At 44.3% G+C, this 21,754-nt stretch overlaps 1 protein-coding gene across 2 annotated transcripts in view; it reads right to left on the bottom strand.

Moving 5' to 3' along the window:
- Window positions 1-16,945, bottom strand: part of RAI2 (retinoic acid induced 2) — a 77,571-nt gene extending 60,626 nt beyond the window's left edge. The window contains exon 1 of one of the 2 annotated variants that reach the window (XM_030199694.1): window positions 16,769-16,945. The gene's annotated coding sequence lies outside the window, so the exon portion shown is untranslated. The other variant, XM_030199695.1, reaches the window with a different exon arrangement.
- Between the last annotated feature and the right edge of the window lie 4,809 nt (window positions 16,946-21,754).

The following is a 21,754-nucleotide window of genomic DNA, read 5'->3' on the forward strand; positions in this document are numbered from 1 at the left end:
TTTAATCCTACTCTATGTTTTCTATCCATCAACCAGTTCCTAATCCACAATAGAACATTGAAACCTACCCCATGGGTTTTAAATTTTCTCAGGAGTCTCTCATGAGGGACTGTGCCAAATGCTTTCTGAAGATCTAGATGCACTACATTGGCCGGCTCTTTATCCATGTGTATTCACGCATTCAAAGAAATAAAGCAAATTGGTGAGGCTGAATCCAAGTTGACGCTGTCCTATTAAACTACGTTTGTCTATGTGTTCAGTGATATTATTCTTTATAGTAGTTTCCACTATTTTGCCTGGCACTGATGTCAGGCTTACCAGTCTATAATTTCCCAGATCATCCATGGATCTCTTTTTAAAAATAGGCGTTACATTGGCCACCTTCCAATCTTCAGGTACTATGGACGATTTTAACGACAGGTTACAGAACACTAACAGCAGAACTGCAATTTCATATTTGAGTACCCTGGGGTGTATACCGTCCAGTCCAGGTGATTTACTACTCTTTACTTTGCTGATTTGGCTCAGTACATCTTCCAGGTTCACTGAGATTTCTTTCAGTTCCTTTCCATTGTCACCCTTTTAAACCATCTCTAGTACAGGTAGATCTCTAACATCTTCTTCAGTAAAGACTGAGGCAACGAATTCATTCAGCCTCTCTAGTATGGCCCTGTCCTTCCTGAGTATTCCATGATGATCCCATGGATTCCCTCACAGACTTTCTGCTTCTGATATACCTGAAAAAGTTATATCCTCCAAGGCAAGTTTCTCTTCATATTCTTTTTTGGCCTTCTTTATCAATGCTTTGCATCTATCTTGCCAGTGGTTACATTGTTTCTTGGTTTTTTTTTTTTCATTCGGATCTTTTTTCCGTATTCTGAAAGATGTTCTTTTGGCTATAATAGCTTCTTTCACTTCTTCTTTTAACCATGCTGGCTGTCATTTGCTCTTCTTTCTACCAGTATTAATATGTGGAACACATCTGGTCTGGGCTTCCAAAATGGTATTTTCAAACAACGTCCATGCCTGATTTAAAGTCTTAACCTCTGCAGCTGAGCCTTTCAGCTATTTTTTTAAACTAGTCACCCTTTTTAAAAATTAAATGCTGCTACAGTAGATTTCCTTAGTGACTACACTCCAGTTATTAAGTCAAATTTGATCATGTTATGACCACTGTTTCCCAGCAGCCCAACACTAGTACCTGTTGTAGCAAGTCCTGTATTCCACTAAGGACTAGATCTAAAATAGATCCCCCTCTAAACTGAGGTTTTCTGTGACTATCAGCTCTGCTCTACCCTGATGCTACGGTAAACTCTAGAATAGTCCTTTAATTGCCAGGCTATGAAAATGTAAGAGACTTTGGGATCATTTTACAAAGGCGCGCTGAAAAATGGCCTGCGGTAGTGTAGATGCGTGTTTTGGGCGTGCACAGAATCATTTTTCAGCCCACCTATAAAAAATGCCTTTTTAAAATTTTTTGCCGAAAATGGACGTGCGGCAAAATGAAAATTGCCGTGCGTCCATTTTGGGTCTGAGACCGCCAGCCACTGACCTTAGCGGTAAAGTCTCTTGTGGTAACGGGGCGGTAATCACCTATGCGCGTCAAATGCCACTTGATGCGCGCCCAGTACGCGCATCCGAAATAAAAATTATTTTTAGGTCGTGCGTATGGGACGCATGCCAAAAATGAAATTACCGCAAGAGCCACATGGTAGCCAGGCGGTAACTCTATTTTGGCCCGCATTGGGTGTGCCTAGACGCTTACGCAGCTTTAGTAAATAAACCCCCTTTAAGTGCTAAACAAACACACACAAAAAACTATTCCTTAAACTGCCTTTGCTAAATAAGTAATTTAAGATTAAGACACTGAGATTATCTATTTAACTATTTAAATTACCTATTTATTCAAGAAAGCTTACCATAATAATGCACCCTAATTGTCAATTAACAAGATGTACACTGGACTTCACAATATTTAATTCTTTATTTCCTAATCGCTCATACTAATTTTGAAGTTTAACATTCATGATTGTTCAAGCTAAGTTATCACGATTTTATTATAAGATGAATTTTCCTAACTGAATACCTACTCCATTCTGTCTCCTCTACCTTAACTATGTATTTCTTTTTTTCCGGAACTGGTAATCACCACTACGGAACTATGTAAGCCACACTGAGCCTGCAAATAAGTGGGAAAATGTGGGATACAAATGTTATAAATAAATAAAACTCTGTCTTGTCTTCCTTTCCCCAAGTTTAAAAGCTATTTCTCAGCAAATAACTTACCAGTGAAGTCCTGTCCTTCTCTGGAAGTCCTCTCATACCACCTCTTCTGGAAATATAAACCGGGAAGGCCATATTCAAACCTAGATCCCGGCCTTGACTGCTGTGTGAGGAGAGCTCTCCAGCCTGATGCCATGAACCCTTAGACACAGCAATTATTATAACAGTGTTTTGCTAACCCATCAGCCGCATTCCAGAGCCGGTGGTGGGAGGCAGGGATAGTGCTGGGCAGACTTATATGGTCTGTGCCAGAGCCGGTGGTGGGAGGCGGGGCTGGTGGTTGGGAGGCGGGGATAGTACTGGGCAGACTTATACGGTCTGTGCCAGAGCTGGTGGTGGGAGACAGGGATAGTGGTGGGCAGACTTATACGGTCTGTGCCAGAGCCGGTGGTTGGGAGGCGGGGCTGGTGGTTGGGAGGCGGGGATAGTGCTGGGCAGACTTATACGGTCTGTGCCAGAGCCGGTGGTTAGGAGGCGGGGCTGGTGGTTGGGAGGCGGGGATGGTGCTGGGCAGACTTATACGGTCTGTGCCAGAGCCGGTGGTTGGGAGGCGGGGCTGGTGGTTGGGAGGCGGGGATGGTGCTGGGCAGACTTATACGGTCTGTGCCAGAGCCGGTGGTTGGGAGGCGGGGCTAGTGGTTGGGAGGCGGGGGATAGTGCTGGGCAGACTTATACGGTCTGTGCCCTGAAGAACACAGGTACAAATCAAAGTAGGGTATACACAAAAATTAGCACATATGAGTTATCTTGTTGGGCAGATTGGATGGACCATGCAGGTCTTTTTCTGCTGTCATCTACTATGTTACTATGTATATGTAACTACAAAAAGGCAGGTACCAGAAGCGTCACCCAGACCTCTGACCTTGCTGTGGGTGTCATGGAAGCGGGGTATCCACTTTATTCTCTTCTGTAAAGGACTGGAGGAGAAGGATATCATTTTATGATTTAGCCCTACATCTGTATAGTCTTCCTGTTACACCTTAAAGCTAAGAGAGAAATTATTTTGTATCATCCACTTTCCAGTGGCAGCTTTGAACCAGCACTATAACCTCCTATTTCCTATGGGCCTCCAAAACTGAACTCAATACTCCAGGTGGGGCCTCACCAACGACTTATACAGGGGCATCAACACCTCCTTTCTTCTGCTGGTCACACCTCTCTCTATACAGCCTAACAACCTTCTAGCTACGGCCACCGCCTTGTCACACTGTTTCGTCGCCTTCAGATCCTCAGATACTATCACCCCAAGATTCCTCTTGGGGTGATACGAAACACTTCTTCACCAAGAAGCCCTACAATGACATTTCAGAGTTTGGAGGTGTCTGCAGAAGGGTTAAAAGCTTCTCCTTATATCAAATAATCAGCGATTTTATTAGAAGAATTATTTGATTCCACTTGCCTTCTCCCTTCTCTTTCCTCCCCCTCCACAGCATCTAGCAAACGGTCCTGCAATCAACAACCTATTAAAGCCAAAAATTCTGGGGTTCATTGGCCGTCTGAATTTCATTGATATTTCGCCACACCCACCACGTGTTGACCAAAATGAACATTTAGAATTGTTCACGTATGAAAAGGACCAGGATATACGGTTAACCTCACTACGTTTTCTAACACAGATAGCCATAGATCAGTGTTCTCACAGGGATTCGGGACACAATCGCAGTTTTGTTCCAGTGCCAGGGACCTGATATAGGCGGCTGTCTGTATGAAGCTACATTCTGTCTCCACTACAGAAATCTTCCTTTCACCATGAACACGTTTGGAAAAAGAACTCATTGTCAAGAGGTTATCCTCTGGTTCCTATCACCAATACAGAAAAATATGATACACGGTGCCAGATATATACATTGATAGCAGGGGCGTAGCTACGGGGGGCCACAGGGGCCTGGGCCCCCGTAAATTTTGTCCAGGCTCAGCGTCAATGTGCACAAGAGGAGCAAGAAGAAAGTAGAGCAGGGGGCAGGCAACGAATGCAGCTGCGCCAGAGACCGCGCTGAAGAAGGCTTTGGCTGGTGGGGGTTGGGGATCCCCACCAGAAAAGGTATTTGTTTGTGAGGGGGCGAGGCAAGGTGGTGGGGTGGGGCAAGGAGGCGAGGCGTGGCAGTGGGGGGGGGGGGCGGAGGGGCAGCACTCAAAATGTGCCCCCAACCTCGGACTCTGGCCCCCTCCCACCGTGAGGTCTGGCTACGCCCCTGGGTGACAGAAAACAGGAAAGGACCCTTCTCAACAAAGGTCTATTGTATTCTACTGGAGTCTTACATATCGCCTGTTTTCCAAAAACGATTCACGGCAGTTTACATATTAAGGGGCCCTTTCACTAAGCCGTGGCAAAACGTGGCCTGCGGCAGTGTAGGTGAGTGTCTCGGGGGGGGGGGGGGGGGGGGGGGGGGGGGGGGGGGGGGGGACCGGGCCAGTTTTTACCGCGTATGCAAAAAAGGGCTTTTTTTAATGGGACGGGAAAAGGGAATGCGGTAAAACTGAAACTAGTGCGTACTAAAACCGACCTGAGCCACTCATTGATCTGGCAGTAAGGGCTCACCCGTTATATGCGCATTGATCGGTCAGCGCGCCAACTGCCGATTACCACCGGAAAGGCCACAAGTGGGAAGGAATAAATAAATAAATAAATAAATAAATCATCCAGACATTACGGGCATGCGGTAAATCTAAAATTACTGCCAGGGGGTGTGGTAGCCTGGTGGTAGTCTCATTTCGGCGTGCGCTGCATGCGCGTAGAACCTAACGCACCTTTGTAAAAAGGGCCCCTGAGAACTTACAATAGAAAGCAAAAACATCATAATATTTTACAGTAAACAAACATATACAGATTATTGATCGAAGAACGTAAGTCTTTACACCTTTCCTAACAGAAAAATAAAAGGACGTATGTCGTAAATCTGAAGATAACATATTCCATAACCTTGTCCCAGAAACAGAAAAGGAATTCTCAATAATAGTTTTAAAATGAACATTTGAAGATGAAAAAAAATCTAATTTCAAAGTTCTCACAAAACCCAATTTTCTGCTGGCAGATGGAATAACAAGTAATTCTCCTAACACCTCTGAATTTAAACCAAAAATTGATTTAAACAAATTGTCTTAAAATTTATACGTTGACGTATTGGTAACCAATGAAGGAGAGACACTATCAAAACAACTCAGTCCAAGAACCTGCCCGACAGTGGTATTCTGCATCAACTGCAAATGATTATGTAAATTTCTTGTAACCTGAAGATATAACGAATTACAATAATCCAACTGAGACAGCAAAACTGCCTGGGCTAGAACCCTAAAGTCTTCCTGTTGCAAATTTGATTGTATTGTCCTTAATTGCTTAAGCTTATAAAAAAATCGTTTGCTAAGGGCATTTATTTGTCTCTCAAACCGGAAGTCCGAATCCAGGATTATACCCAATACTCTTGAATGATCCTGTATTTCCAGAATTTCACCTGTATCCAACGTTACTGACTTCGCAGGAATTCTATTGACACCTCCAAACCAAAGTATTTCCATTTTTTGCTTAACTTCAAAAACTATCTAGTGGCCTAATCATCTATATCAGAAATATAATATCTAATGGACTTTAAAGTGTCAACAAGACTTTCCAGTACTGGACATAAAAGAAAGATATCAGCTGCATAAGATAACACAGATATCTCTCTAGCTGAAAAATAAATGGCAAAAGAATTCAAATATATATTAAACAGAGAAGGTGAAAGCGGTAAACCCTGAGGCACTCCGCATCCAGGCCTCCAACTAGATGATTTGCCAGTTTTCCCTTTGACACAGTAAGATCTGGAGGGGCATAATCGTACGGGGCGCCCAAGTTTTCCTGAGGGCTTCCTCGCAGGACATCCCTGCGAATGGGTGGGGAAACCCGTATTTTCGAAACAAGATGGGCGTCCGTCTTTCGTTTAGCTAATACGGTAGGGGACGCCCAAATCTCAACATTTAGGTCGACCTTAGAGATGGTCGTCCCTAGAGATGGTCGTCCCTGATTTTCGGCGATAATGGAAACCGAGGACACCCATCTCAGAAACGACCAAATCCAAGCCATTTGGTCGTGGGAGGAGCCAGCATTCATAGTGCACTGGTCCCCCTCACATGCCAGGACATCAACTGGGCATCCTAGGGGGCACTGCAGTGGACTTCAGAAAAAGCTCCCAGGTGCATAGCTCCCTTACCTTATGTGCTGAGACCCCCAACCCCCCCCCAAAAACACACTACCCACAACTGTACACCACTACCATAGCCCTTAGGGGGGCACTTAGTTGTGGGTACAGTGGGTTTGTGGTGGGTTTTGAAGGGCTCACATTTACCACCACAAGTGTAACAGGTAGGGGGGGATGGGCCTGGGTCCGCCTGCCTGAAGTGCACTGCACCCACTAAAACTGCTCCAGGGACCTGCATACTGCTGTCTGGGAGCTGGGTATGACATTTGAGGCTGGCAAAAAATATTAAAAAATTTTTTTTTTAGGGTGGGAGGGGGTTAGTGACCACTGGGGGAGTCAGGGGAGGTCATCTCCAATTCCCTCCAGTGGTCATCTGGTCAGTGGCGTTCCTAGGGGGGCTGACTCCCGAGGCTGACACCCGGGGCAGATTGCCGATGCGCCCCACCCCCCAGGTGCAGCGCCCCCCCCCTGGATGCAGCGCAACCCCCCTTCCAGCGAAAGGACACTCCCCCGTGAAAGACCCCCCCCCCCGGGTGCACACTGCTGGGGGGGTGTCCACGCGCCTGTCCTTCGTTTGTTCAATGCTCCCTCTGCCCCGGAACAACCTGTTCCGGGGCAGAGGGAGCATGGAACGAACGAAGGACAGGCTTGCGTGGCACCCCCCCAGCGGCGTGCACCCGGGGCGGACCGCACCCACCGCCCCCCCTCTCCAGGAAAGCCACTGCATCTGGTCAGTTTGGGCACCTTTTTGAGGCTTGGTCGCAAGTGCTCATCAGGGACGGCCTTCTTTTTTCCATTATCAGCCGAGGACGCCCATGTGTTAAGCACGCCCCAGTCCCGCCTTTGCTATGCTTCCGACACCCCCCCGTGAACTTTGGTCATCCCTGCGACGGAAAGCAGTTGAGGATGCCCAAAATCGGCTTTCGATTATGCCGAGTTGGGCGACCCTGGGAGAAGGACACCCATCTCCTGATTTGTGTCGAAAGATGGGTGCCCTTCTCTTTCGAAAATAAGCCTGCTGGTCTTCAAAAATAATTCAAACCAACTCAGTACTTTCCCAGTTATACCTATCTCATTTAACTGAAAAAGAAGAATTGAATCAAATGCAGCTGATGTATCAAATTACAATAATACAACTTGCTGACCTCTGCTCAAAAACTGTCTTACTTAGTGGTGAGAACAAGAAGTAATGTCTCTGTACTATGTCGGGACCTGAAACCATATTGTGTTCTATGTAGTATGTCATAAGATTCTAAGAAATTCTGAAGCTTCAATTACAAGAAATTGCAAAAGCTTGGCCATCCATGGTATATTAGCCCTCTCCTCAAGTCACTTCACTGGCTTCCTATCCGTTTCCGCATACAGTTCAAACTCCTCTTATTGACCTATAAGTGCATTCACTCTGCAGCTCCTCAGTACCTCTCCACTCTCATCTCTCCCTACATTCCTCCCCGGGAACTCCGTTCACTGGGTAAATCTCTCTTATCTGCACCCTTCTCCTCCACCGCTAACTCCAGACTCCGTTCCTTTTATCTTGCTGCACCATATGCCTGGAATAGACTTCCTGAGCCGCTACGTCAAGCTCCATCTCTGGCTGTCTTCAAATCTAAGCTAAAAGCCCAACTTTTTGATGCTGCTTTTAACTCCTAACCCTCACTTGTTCAGAACCCTTATTTTATCATCCTCACTTTAATATCTCTTGTTTGTCCTGTTTGTCTGTCCTAATTAGATTGTAAGCTCTGTCGAGCAGGGACTGTCTCTTCATGTTCAAGTGTACAGCACTGCGTACATCTAGTAGCGCTATAGAAATGATAAGCAGTAGTAGTAGTAGTATTGCAATTGGACGGTAATTTTTTACTTTAGTTAAATCATCACCAAAGTCAACCACTGCAAGATTTGTAAAGGGACTTTGCTTCATAAATACGACGGACATACATCTAAAGAGCATGATTTGTTTGAAAGTCTAGTAAGAGGCTTCAGGATAGCAGCAGAAGACATTACCTCAAAAATTTCCCATATTCTATCTGTGGGAATACCATTTCCATGATGTGAAGCGTCCTTACCAAATTATGGGCCCCCTTATGGATGAACTTAGATAAGGGGTCTTTTACAAAGGCGCGCTAGCATTTTTAACGCGTGCTAAACATTAGAGATGCCCATATATTTCTATGGGCGTGTCTAGCATTTAGTGCGCGATAATAATTAGCTCACGCCAAAAATGCTAGCGTGACTTTGTAAAATACCCCTTATCTAAGTTAACCTCATGAAAAACTCCAGAGGAAATTGGAGAGTCATGGGATAGGAGGTAGTGTTCTATTGTGGATTAAAAACTGGTTAAAAGATAGAAAACCGAGAGTAGGGTTAAATAGTCAGTATTCTCAATGGAGAAGGGTAGTTAGTGGGGTTCCCCAGGGGTCTGAGATGGGACCGCTGCTTTTTAACATATTTATAAATGATCTAGAGATGGAAGTAACTAGTGAGGTAATTAAATTTGTTGACCACACAAAGTTATTCAAAGTCGTTAAATCGCGGGAGAATTGTGAAAAATTACAAGAGGACCTTACGAGACTGGGAGACTGGCCGTCTAAATGGCAGATGACGTTTAATGTGAGCAAGTGCAAAGTGATGCATGTGGGAAAGAGGAACCCGAATTATAGCTACGTCATTAAAGGTTCCACATTAGGAGTCACGGACCAAGAAAGGAATTTAGGTGTCATCGATGATACGTTGAAACCTTCTGCTCAGTGTGCTGCTGCGGCTAAGAAAGCAAATAGAATGTTAGGTATTATTAGGAAAGGAATGGAAAACAAAAATGAGGATGTTATAATGCCTTTGTATCGCTCCATGGTACGACCGCACCTTGAATATTGTGTTCAATTCTGGTCGCCACATCTCAAAAAAGATATAGTGGAATTAGAAAAGGTGCAGAGAAGGGCGATGAAAATGATAAAGGGGATGGGACGATTTCCCTATGAGGAAAGGCTAAAGTGGTTAGGGCTCTTCAGCTTGGAGAAAAGGCGGCTGAGGGGAGATATGATAGAGGTCTAATAAAATAATGAGGAGTTGAACGGGTAGATGTGAAGCATCTGTTCACGCTTTCCAAAAATACTAGGACTAGGGGGCATGCGAGGAAGCTACAATGTAGTAAATTTAAAACAAATCGGACCCTAAACAGACGGAGCACTTGTGAAGTGCCACTGCTGAGCCTGAACTGGTTATCCTGTGTCCCCTGAGGGAGCCTTTTTTGGTGAAACGGGTCCGTCGGGTTCGGATTCCATTCAAGAGAATTACTCACAGTCAAGCTCAGCCAGTTAAGTCAAGCTGGATTTTCATTTGCTCTTGATTGTTTGGCAGTGGTTACACAGTTACAGTTACAATTCCTTTCTAGTTTTTTGATTGTTTCATATTAATGAATGACAAAATTTAACACACAAAAAGTTTTCATAACAAAATCTAAAAAAAGAATTGAGTAATTTACACAACCTTTGTGGTTGGTTGGGGGTTTTTGGCCCGATGATTACAAAGTGCATGTACATGACCATGTTGGTCTGATTGCTTTGGGCTTGCAACAGCAGGTCATGAGGTCTTTTCCCCCTGTTTTCTTTTCTCCATTGTTGCTTGAGTGGTGTTAGACGCATATATAGGTCTGTACCCTTGGACACCTTCCGGAACCTAGTACAATCCACTGTACTCACACACGCAGATTACTGCAATAGTGTTTTTTTAGGTTGTAAGTCCCTAATATTGAAAAAGCTCCAGACGTCCCAAAACACGGCAGCCAGACTTATTTTTGGCAAGTCAAGATTTGATAGCGCAACACCTCTTTAAGAGAAGCTTCTCTGGCTCCCCATCAGAGAAAGAATTAACTTTAAAGTCCACACAATGATTTACAAGATATTACATGGAGAAGCCCCCACCTACATGAATCACCTTATCGACCTCCCAACCAGGAACAGTTTGACGTCATCCCGTACTTACCTTAATCTACACCTCCCCAACTGCAAAGGTATTAAGTACAAATCCTTCTACGCATGCAATTTTTCCTTTTCAGGTAGCCAGCTTTGGAATGCTCTACCAAAACCTATCTGTACCATTAAAGGCCTTTTGCTCTTCAGAAAAGCACTGAAGACCCATCTCTTTAATATAGCCTACCCTAACGATTCAACCTAACCAAAGCTTGCCCACATGATTCTTTTGACGATTGTTTATACATTGACCATGCTTCCCATTATCCTTATTGCTAACCCATATCTATTCCTCTCCATCTTCCTACGCCTACCTCCCAACACTCATTTCCTTCTGCACCCAATTCCTCCTATGTTCAATTTACTTATCCGTTAACCCTAATAGTATTATATTTACTACAAACTGTATATTCTTCTTACGACTTTGTAATTCTTTATATTGTTACTATGTAAGCCGCATTGAGCCTGCCATGTGTGGGAAAGCGCGGGGTACAAATGTAATAAATAAAATAAATAAATACTCGCTTGTTTTGTATTACCATTGAGTTTGTTTGTGAGCAAGGTTTCCCCCCATTTTTTTCTTTGTACATACAGTTGATTCATTAACCAATAAACCACAATAGAGTGAGCAAACCTAAATACCTTAAAAGGATAAATGGACCCGTTTCACCATATGGCTTCTTCGGGGGACTATAGATACCGGACCCTTTGAAATATTGCTGTCAATTCAGCTCTAGCAGTTCAATCGACGAACCTCAATGGACACAGCAATGACAGTTAGAAGGCATTGCTGCGTCCATTGAGGTTCGCCGATTGAACTGCTAGAGTTGAATTGACAGCAATATTTCAAAGGGTCCCGGTATCCATAGTCCCCTGAAGAAGCCGTATGGTGAAACGGGTGCGTTTATCCTTTTAAGGTGTTTAGTCAATGCAGAGTTTTGCTTACTCTGTTGTGGTTTATTGAGTATTGTACATTCATTTGAGTGAGCTTCCCCTTACCTTGTTACAATTGATTCATTAAACCATAAATTTTTCCCTTTTCTTTCTTCCCTCCCTCTCAAATCACATTATCTCATAATCCTAACTCATGATTCTGAGAGTCTTTATGCAACTTGGATGAAACCTTCTCTCCAGAAAGTTTGTGGATTTACCCTTCTCCGATCTTCTCTAGCAGAACCCGAATATGACTTTAAAAACTTCAAATAAACTGAAAGATGAAAATGATCTGACCATATCAGTGGTTCCCAGTTTAAATGGTCTCATGCAATAGAGCTAGTAAATTTTAGATTGGGTCACAAAATCCAACTTGTAGCCTTTTTGATGAGTAGGAAGAAAAAGGTCTGAAACTAGCCAAAAATGGTAAAAGAATTCATCACTCCTTGGTTAGAAAGGTCCTCTAAATGCAGATTTAAATCCCCAAGTAATATCAGTTCTGTACATTTTGCAGAACAATAGGAAATTCTTTCAAATAACTTTTGTTGAGAAATTTGCCAATTTTTAGGTGATCTATAAACCACCATTAACCCTAACGTACCTTTCTTACACACTTTCATAAACTGAGAAATCATCATTTCTAAACAGTCATCACAACCAACCTTCCCTCCCTTTCGACCCTCATGGTGCCTAAAACACACCGACCTTATTCGATCACAATATAACCTGTATTTGTTCATACCGGACTTGGCGAACGCCTTTACGGTACTATGTAAGCCACACTGAGCCTGCAAATAGGTGGGAAAATGTGGGGTACAAATGTAACAAATAAATAAATAAATACTTATTAACAAATTTGGTATCATAAACATCTCTAGAAACCAAAGCTAGCCACACCCCCTCCCCTTCCTATTCTGTCTTGGACAATTTATAGCCTTATAACCAACAGGACAGATGGACAAAATATAAGGTGAATTAAAGGTCTGGGGTCCACGTCTCTGTTAGAAAGACCAAACCCAGTGATCGATCTTCCATAAAAAATCTAACCATTTGAGCCTTCCCACAAACTGACCTAGCATTAAAATATAAACATTCTGTAACCTCATAATCCATAAAAACATCATCTGTCTGCCTACAAGGGATTCTAACAAGAGTTTTAAAGTCAGGCCGATCCCTAGCCTGTCTCCATTTCTTACTTCTATCTCTAGAGCATGTAAGCAAACAAGCTATCAAATTTTCTGGCCTTCGCAAATGTAAGCTAGGTAACTTAGATTTCCATTACCAATTATGGTAATAGATGCTAAATTATCATGACTAATCTCCTCCTTAAATGACCCTCCCACCTCCAATAAAAAACTACCGGCTAGGTGTAAGCTATACCAGAAGGTTCATGGGGAGTGTAAGTTTACAGGGTGATGAGACTGGGATGCTGCAGCCAGAATCAAGAGCCACGTCAAAGGTATAAATGAACAGCACAAACCTTTTAAGTACAGTGTTATTCCAAGGGTGAGCTGCTGGAAACAGGAGAACTGGAAATATGAAATTAAAAGCATGGAGGAAACTGTACAAAGCAGATCGTTGATAAACCAAGATAAGTTTTATTAATTTAACAAAATTAAAATATGCATATACATATCATAGCCCGACACAGGCCGTGTTTCGCCCTACTGGGCTGCTTCAGGGGCTATATAGTGGTACTCCACCATCAAACCAGAAATTTGCAGGTAAAAGCAGGTATACAGTCAATATTCTGAAAAAAAACGGCTCATCTAGAAATGCAGAAACAATTGGTTATGGACCTGAGGTCGTATGAACAGCCTCTTACTTCCACATATTGACTGTATACCTGCTTTTACCTGCAAATTTCTGGTTTGATGGTGGAGTACCACTATATAGCCCCTGAAGCAGCCCAGTAGGGCGAAACACGGCCTGTGTCGGGCTATTATATGTATATGCATATGAGTTACTGTATGCATATTTTAATTTTGTTAAATTAATAAAACTTATCTTGGTTTATCAACGATCTGCTTTGTACAGTTTCCACTTTGGAGTTTGCGGATCGTCTGCCCCTTTGTTTTATTAAAAGCATGGAGGCAGGATTGGGAAGGTGTGGTGAAGCATCTGTACATCCTCTTAAATCAAGTGTTGCATAAGTACGATCAGCAAATCAACTACATTTTCATCATTTGTACACACAACACAGAAGCCCAAGTGATAGATAAGACGGTTTTACAAAAATGTTATCCAATCCATTCAAGTATTGGCTTGCCCGGAATGCTTCCTTTGAAATACAGAGTCAAATAAAACAACATTTCCATAAATCTGACTTCCTAATTATTCCAATCACAACTATTAAGGAACCCTCCCCTATCTGTCCATCCTAATTACATCCTCAGGACTGAATATTATATCTTGTCCTGGTATCATTATGTTATGTTGATCTTTCAATCCACTTCCAATCCAATATGACTTATGCACTCTTCTTTGTAATAATTGTAAAATTATTATTCCGTTATTATGATTGCTTTGATATTCTACGTACCCATCTGTACCTATATTTTGAAATTCTTATCCTATAATGTGTACATGTTGCTATAACATTTTGTGAGCCACATTGAGCCTGCAAATAGGTGGGAAAATGTGGGATACAAGTGCAGCAAATAAATAAATAAAATGCTTAACTCGGCCGTGACCCAGACATCTCCAGAAGGGCACAAACAGCTCTTAATTCAAAATCGCTCTCCTTTATATGGCCTGGCACTTTCTTTCTGCTCATATCCACTTCAAGCTCGGTAAGAACCAAGGTGGAATCTAGCATCATAAGGCCTTTATTCGCATTTACCAGGAGCCAGTTTCTTCTTTCATGTGCTCCCTGCCAATTCCATCACAGGCCCTACCTCTGTCCACCAGGTGTGGCTAGTGAACAATGGCTAGGAGTTCCCAGGAATGAAGCCCAGGCCATCCATACAGGGAGAGGTACAGTACTGCCATCTTGGGAATGAAGCCCAGATGCGAACCTTCCACCTCCCTCAATTAACTTTTCAGGTCTCTAGCTTTTAGCCCCCCCCCCCCCAAATAATTAAACTCAATGATCATGATCCTCACACTAACATCCTTTAAAAAAAAAAAATACAGGTTAAAGTATGTGGTAACGGCTGAGTTCATGGGACTGTCAGGATGTGATCTGCTTTGAGTGCAGCTGCTCTGTGCTGCCTCTTGGAAGTTACTGCCCTAGGTGACCGCCTGGTCTTGCCTAATGGTTGGACTGGCCCTGCTCAGAGCTAATGGGTCAAACCTAAAACATCAAACTGGATCTACTGGCCCAGATTTAAGCAACATCAAAATGCACAGGCAAACTGTCTAGGGCAGGGGTGGCCAACCTCAGGATTTCCCCAATGAACACGCATGAGATTTCTCTGCCTATCACGGTGGCAGTGCATGGAAATAGATCTCATGCATATTCATTAGGGAAATCCTGAAAATCTGACCGAGTTGTTGCCCTTGAGGGCAAAGGCTGCCCACCCCTGGTTTAGAGGGCTAAATTCTAAAGCAGGGTTTTCAGGATTTCCACAATGAATACGCATGAGATCCTATTCGCATACAATGGGAGCAGTACATGCAAATCAATCTCATGCATATTCATTGGAGAAATCTTGAAAAGCCGACTACCGTGGCCCTCAAGGACAAGGTTGCCAGATGGGTGGTTTTCCCGTCCAATTGGGCGGCTTTCCGCGACCCGCTACGGGAAATTTTTGACCGCTGCAGGTTGCGGTTTTTTGGGCGGCTTTTATTTTGGCCGGGCGGGTTTTTTTTCTTGGCCGGCTGGGGTTTTTCGCCCCGCAGGGGGTGTGGTTAATGACATCGGGGGCGGGGTTGATGACGGTGGAGGCGGGGTTGATGATGACAGGGGTGGAGCTGATGATGGTGGGGGCGGGGTTGATGATGGTGGGGGTGGAGCTGATGATGGCAGGGGCGGGGTTGATGATGACGGGGGCGGGGGTGTGAGATTTTGGAACTGGTTAATCTGGCAACCCTGCTCAAGGATTGTGGTTGCCCACCCCCTGCACCTTAAATCCAATCTTGCCCTGCATTTACTCTAGGCACAGGTCACCATTTACTGTTTGATTTTTTTCAGACTGCTTCATCTTTTTCTTCTTTGTTCTGTAAACTGGTTTAATACTTTTCTGCCAGGCAGTATATAAAGTATTAAAATCAATTCAAATCAAGATGACGTAGCTGCCAATTACTCAAAAGAGTTGTCTCACAATCAAACACACTCTGTAATTTTATGGCTCCGATTCGATTGCTAGGCTTTATTTACTCCTTCATAAACACCTTCTGATGGAGGCTGAAGATTGATCCTAGAGAAAACAGTCACCCACCTCTTTGCTTCACGTTCCCTCTACCCCTATTGTTAGGAAAAGTTCTTTGAGGAAGCCATGAGGGCCTGTGCATTTGATGACCGTGATCTCTGGCCAGGCCGTGGCCTCCCCTGTCACCCTCATATCACATTTGCCTGTGCCCAAACCCCACTGCTGGGACCCTCTGCAGCTGAGACACAAAACAACTGTCTGTCAACCTTTCTCACTGCCAACCAACAACTGCGAATTTTGCATCACTGAATAAGCAGACCTCATTCAGTACCAGTAAAGCAATGGTTAAAAAAAAAAAAAAAAAGAAAGAAAGAACCCCCCCCCCCCCCACAAACCCACCCAGCTGCATTACCTCTCCAATCAGAACCACAGTAAGCTCCCAAAGATACTTTGCCATGGGCTATTGATGTGAAAAGCAGCAGCAAATTTACACACCTGGCCTGTTTTCTGTTCTGCATCTGCCCTTTTCAATATTTAAATAATTAAGATAACACATCCCTTGGTATGAAAGTAATAGATCACTCCCGTGGTGAACACACAGGGTCTCTCTGCTTCTAGCAGACAGCACGATCTGAGACACAGAGAGAACAGAAGGTTGCCACCAAATGCAAGTTCATCTTAAACCCCCACAGCTCATCCTCCAAACAGCTTTAAAAATTGCAAAAAAAAAAAAAGGAATTTTAAAAAATGACCCAGCCTAACGCCGTGACATGCGTGTTATCACACAGCACTGAGATCAGAACCGAGCCCACAGCTAGCTGCTGAACGGAAGACTCCCCCTTCCCAGCCCCCAGACCCGAACAGCATATCCCCAAAGCCCCCCCTCCCCATCCCCCGCAGCGCGCTATGCATATAACATCTCTTACCCTAGCACAGAGCACACTGCATGCAGCTTCGGATTTAGAACGTCTGGCTGCTATTTATTATATGCCTATATTACATACCTTGGACTGGCCCATTGCTGACCTGCTCCAGGTTCCCCCTCTTCTACACAGTGGGGGCTAACCCGGCCTCCCCCCACTCATCTCGTCTTCCATCCTACCTTCATTGGCTCCTCTGTACAGTATCTGGCGGCTGCCGCCCACCCGGGGCAACCGAATGTGCCTCCGGTGCCCCGGATCCCCCGCCGTCTTTCCTCCGTCTGGGTCTCGGGGGCTCCGCCCGCCCGGCAGTCGCCGTGGCCGCCGCTGTTGAACGGCTCGACTATACGTGCAGCTCCCACCCGGCAGCAGGGAGGGAGGAGGGAGGACTGAGTCCAAGGAGAAAGAGGGGGGGGGGGGGGAGGGATGGGAGGAAGGACTTATTATAAGGAGAGGAGAAGGGGGGGGGGGGGGAATGATCTCCGAGTGGAAAGAGAGTTTGAAAGCAGGAGAATAAAAGAGGGAGGGATAGGAAGGTGGAAAGGAGAGAGATAGGGATGGGAAGAAGGGCTTATAGGGAAAAGGAAATGAGAAAGAGAGATCGAAGGAATGGACAGAGAAAGATGAAAAAGAGAAGGATTGGAGGCATAATTTACAAATGGAAAGAGGTGAAAAGAGGAGGAGAGAGACAGATGAAAGAATAAATGGATGAAAGGAAGGACTGGGCTGATAAGCAAAAAGAGAGAAAGGGAGTGAGGAAATGAGAGCTAGATGGGAAGAATGATTTCCAAGGGAAAAAGGAAGAGCTGATGGGAGGAAGGATTTATAGAAGAGGGGGATGGGAGGCATGTGGGGGTAAGAGAAAGAGAGATGGGACGAAAGATCTATACAGAGAGAGATAGGAGAAATGTGGGGGGGTAAGAGAAAGAGAGATTGGAGGAAAGATTTATAGGAGAGAGAGATGGGAGAAATGTGGGGGGGGGGGGGGTAAGAGAAAGAGAGATGGGAGGAAAGATCTATACAGAGAGAGATGGGAGAAATGTGGGGGGGGGGGGTAAGAGAAAGAGAGATGGGAGGAAAGATCTATACAGAGAGAGATGGGAGAAATGTGGGGGGGGGGGGTAAGAGAAAGAGAGATGGGAGGAAGGATTTATAGGAGAAAGGGATGGGTTGAATGTGGGGGTAAGAGAAAGAGAGATTGGAGGAAGGATTTATAGGAGAAAGGGATGGGAGGAATGTGGGGGTAAGAGAAAGAGAGATGGGAGGAAAGATCTATACGAGAGAGAGATGGGAGAAATGTGGGGGGGGGGGTAAGAGAAAGAGAGATTGGAGGAAAGATCTATACAGAGAGAGATGGGAGAAATGTGGGGGGGGGGGTAAGAGAAAGAGAGATGGGAGGAAGGATTTATAGGAGAAAGGGATGGGTTGAATGTGGGGGTAAGAGAAAGAGAGATTGGAGGAAGGATTTATAGGAGAAAGGGATGGGAGGAATGTGGGGGGTAAGAGAAAGAGAGATGGGAGGAAAGATTTATAGGAGAAAGGGATGGGAGGAATGTGGGGGGGTAAGAGAAAGAGAGATGGGAGGAAGGATTTATAGGAGAAAGGGATGGTTGAATGTGGGGGTAAGAGAAAGAGAGATTGGAGGAAGGATTTATAGGAGAAAGGGATGGGAGGAATGTGGGGGTAAGAGAAAGAGAGATGGGAGGAAGGATTTATAGGAGAAAGGGATGGGAGGAATGTGGGGGTAAGAGAAAGAGAGATGGGAGGAAAGATTTATAGGAGAAAGGGATGGGAGGAATGTGGGGGGGTAAGAGAAAGAGAGATGGGAGGAAGGATTTATAGGAGAAAGGGATGGGTTGAATGTGGGGGTAAGAGAAAGAGAGATTGGAGGAAGGATTTATAGGAGAAAGGGATGGGAGGAATGTGGGGGTAAGAGAAAGAGAGATGGGAGGAAGGATTTATAGGAGAAAGGGATGGGAGGAATGTGGGGGTAAGAGAAAGAGAGATGGGAGGAAAGATCTATACGAGAGAGAGATGGGAGAAATATGGGGTAAGAGAAAGAGAGATGGAAAGAAGGTCATTGCAAGGAAAGAGAGAGATGGAAGGAATGATTTACAAGGAGAAGCAGAAGTGGAGAGGAGAAGAAAGGAGGGAGGGTTGGGAGAAAGTACACAGGGGAAAAAGAAATAGAGGGAGAGATGAAAAAGAGGATATGAGGAATGATTTACAAGGACAAAGAGAACTGGAAAGGAGAAAGAAAGAGATGAAAGAAGAAGGGGGTGGGAGGAAAGAGAGAAGAAGGAGAGAGGGTGGAAGGAATGAGTGGGAGAGCTTTATATAAGAGGACATGAGAGAGGAATGGGAGGAAGGGCTTAGATGGGAGGAAAGAATTACAATGGGGTAAGACAGATGGAAAGGAAGAGAAGAAAGGAGGGAATGTGAGGGAGTGGAGGAGTGGCCTAGTGGTTAGGGTGGTGGACTTTGGTCCTGAGGAACTGAGTTTGATTCCCACTTCAGGCACAGGCAGCTCCTTGTGACTCTGGGCAAGTCACTTAACCCTCCATTGCCCCATGTAAGCCGCATTGAGCCTGCCATGAGTGGGAAAGCGCGGGGTACAAATGTAACAAAAATAAAAATATAAGAACAAAGACGTACAAAACTCAAAGTACTGGATTTCGGATGTACTGATTTTGACAAAATGGGGGAATACCTGAAGAAGGAGCTGATGTCATGAGTAGGCATAGGTGAGGTGGAAACGCGGTGGTCCAAACCGAAAGCTGCTATAAATATGGCAACTGATCTTTACACAAGGAAAGAAAACAAAAACAAGAGAAACAGGAACCGGTTCTCCAAACAAGTGGCTGAAGGAATAAGGTTAAAAGAGGCTTCATTCAAGAAGTACAGAATGCAACAACAGGATCACAGAAAAGATTACCGGATTAAACTCCAAGAAGTGAAGAGGGAAATACGACTAGCGAAAGTGCCGGCAGAGGAAAAAAATGGCTAAAGATAATAAGAGAGGTGACAAGACTTATTCCAGATATATTGGGGAAAGGAGAAACGATAGGAATGGAAATGCTAGACTGAAAGGTACAGAGAATAGCTAAGTGGAGAGTGATGAGGATAAAGCGAACGTGCTAAACAATGGCTTCTCTTTGATGTTCACAGAAGAAAATCCTGGAGAAGGGCCAAGGTCGGCTGCCGAGGGAGTATCTGGGAATGGAGTGGATATTGTGCTGTTCACGGAAGAAAGTGTTTATAAACAGCTTGAGAATCTGAAAGTAGACAAAGTTATGGAGCCAGATGGGATACATCCCAGGATACTGAGGGAGCTCAGAGAAGTCCTGGCGGGACCTCTTAAGGATTCATTTAATAGAACTTTAGAGATGGGAGAAGTTCTTCGGGACTGGAGATGACCTGATGTGGTTCCTCTTCACAAAAGCGGAGACAGGGAAGAAGTGGGAAACTACAGGACGGTAAGCTTCACGTCTGTGATAGGAAAAATAATGGAGTTGCTGCTGGAGGAAAGGATAGTTAACTTTCTAGAAGCCAATGGGTTATAGGATCTGAGGTAACATTGCTTTACCAAAGGAAAATCCTGCCAACCAAAGCTGATTGATTTCTTTGACTGCGTGACCAAAGAACTGGATGAAGGACATGCACTAAATGTAATCTACTTGGATTTCAGCAAAGCCTTTGATACGGTCCTTCACGGAAGACTCATGAATAAGCTGAGAGGAGTGAATTTAGAACCCAAAGTAGTGAACTGGATAGGAAACTGGTTGACCGACATGTGGCAGAGGGTGGTGGTAAATGGAATCCACTCGGAGGAAAGGAGGGTAAGTAGTGGAGTGCCTCAGGAGTTGGTGCTGTGGCCGATTCTGTTTAATATATTTGTGAGAGACATTACTGAAGGATTAGAAGGAAAAGTTTGCCTTTTTTTGCAGGCGACACAAAGATAGTCAATAGAGTGGATACCCTGGAGGGAGTAGAAACCATGAGAAGGGATCTCCAAATGTTAGAAGAATGGTCAAGAGTCTGGCAGTTAAAATTTAATCCCAGCTATATATCTAGGGTAACAAACGATATCCATTTCCCCCAATATTATTCAATATAACTGTTATAGAAACCAAAATGTTGTATAAAAAAGATACCAAAATAATTTGTTTAATATTTTAATAGTGCTCAGACCAAGTGCGTTATTCAATACTCGTTATAGGATTCATCTCAACCAACCATCATTGCACTGAGTCCTCCCTGCCTACCAGATGTTGTTAATAAAATCCATCATTCTGTGATCATGATAAACTCAATAACTTCACTTATCTGCAAAGATGGTGCTCCCAGGCTGTGTCTTCCAATGTATCAGTGCATGTTACTACTACTACTACTTATCATTTCTAGAGCGCTACTAGACTTAAGCAGTGCTGTACACTGGAAATAAAGAGACAGTCCCTGCTCGATAGAGCTTACAATCTAACCAGGACAGACAAACAGGACAAATAAGGGATAAGGGAGTAACAAAGGTGGGAATGATAAAAATGGGTGCTTAACAAGTGAGTAAGGGTTAGGAGTTAAAAGCGACATCAAAAAGGTGACCTTTTAGCCTAGATTTGAAGACGGCCAGAGATGGAGCTTGACGTACAGGCTGAGGAAGTCTATTCCAGGCATATGGTGCAGCAAGATAAAAGGAACGGAGTCTGGAGTTAGCGGTGGAGGAGAAGGGTGCAGATAAGAGAGATTTACCCAGTGAATGGAATTCCCGAGGAGGAGTGTAGGGGGAGATAAGAGTGGAGAGGTACTGAGGAGCTGCAGAGTGAATGCACTTGTAAGTCAATAAGAGGAGTTTGAACTGTATGCGGAAACGGATAGGGAGCCAATGAAGTGACTTGAGGAGAGGGCTAATAGGAGCATAGCGACACATAGCGACAACAATCCCAAGGTGTTTTAATACTCCTATTTGCTTTCTTCTCCAAAGGTAGTCTCTCAATATTGTTCTTAATCTCTCAGCCTTGCTCTCTACATGGTGTCCATGTTTCGCCTTGCTAGTCGTCGTCAGGAAAACTTAAACTAAAAAAACAAACAAACAAAATGCTGGAATATCAAAAAATCACAATGCAAGCAAGCCTCCCTCATCTTACTATAGAATGTCCCAATCTCATAACGTC

Source organism: Microcaecilia unicolor, chromosome 4 (assembly GCF_901765095.1).
Source record: "Microcaecilia unicolor chromosome 4, aMicUni1.1, whole genome shotgun sequence".
Lineage (NCBI taxonomy): Eukaryota > Metazoa > Chordata > Amphibia > Gymnophiona > Siphonopidae > Microcaecilia > Microcaecilia unicolor.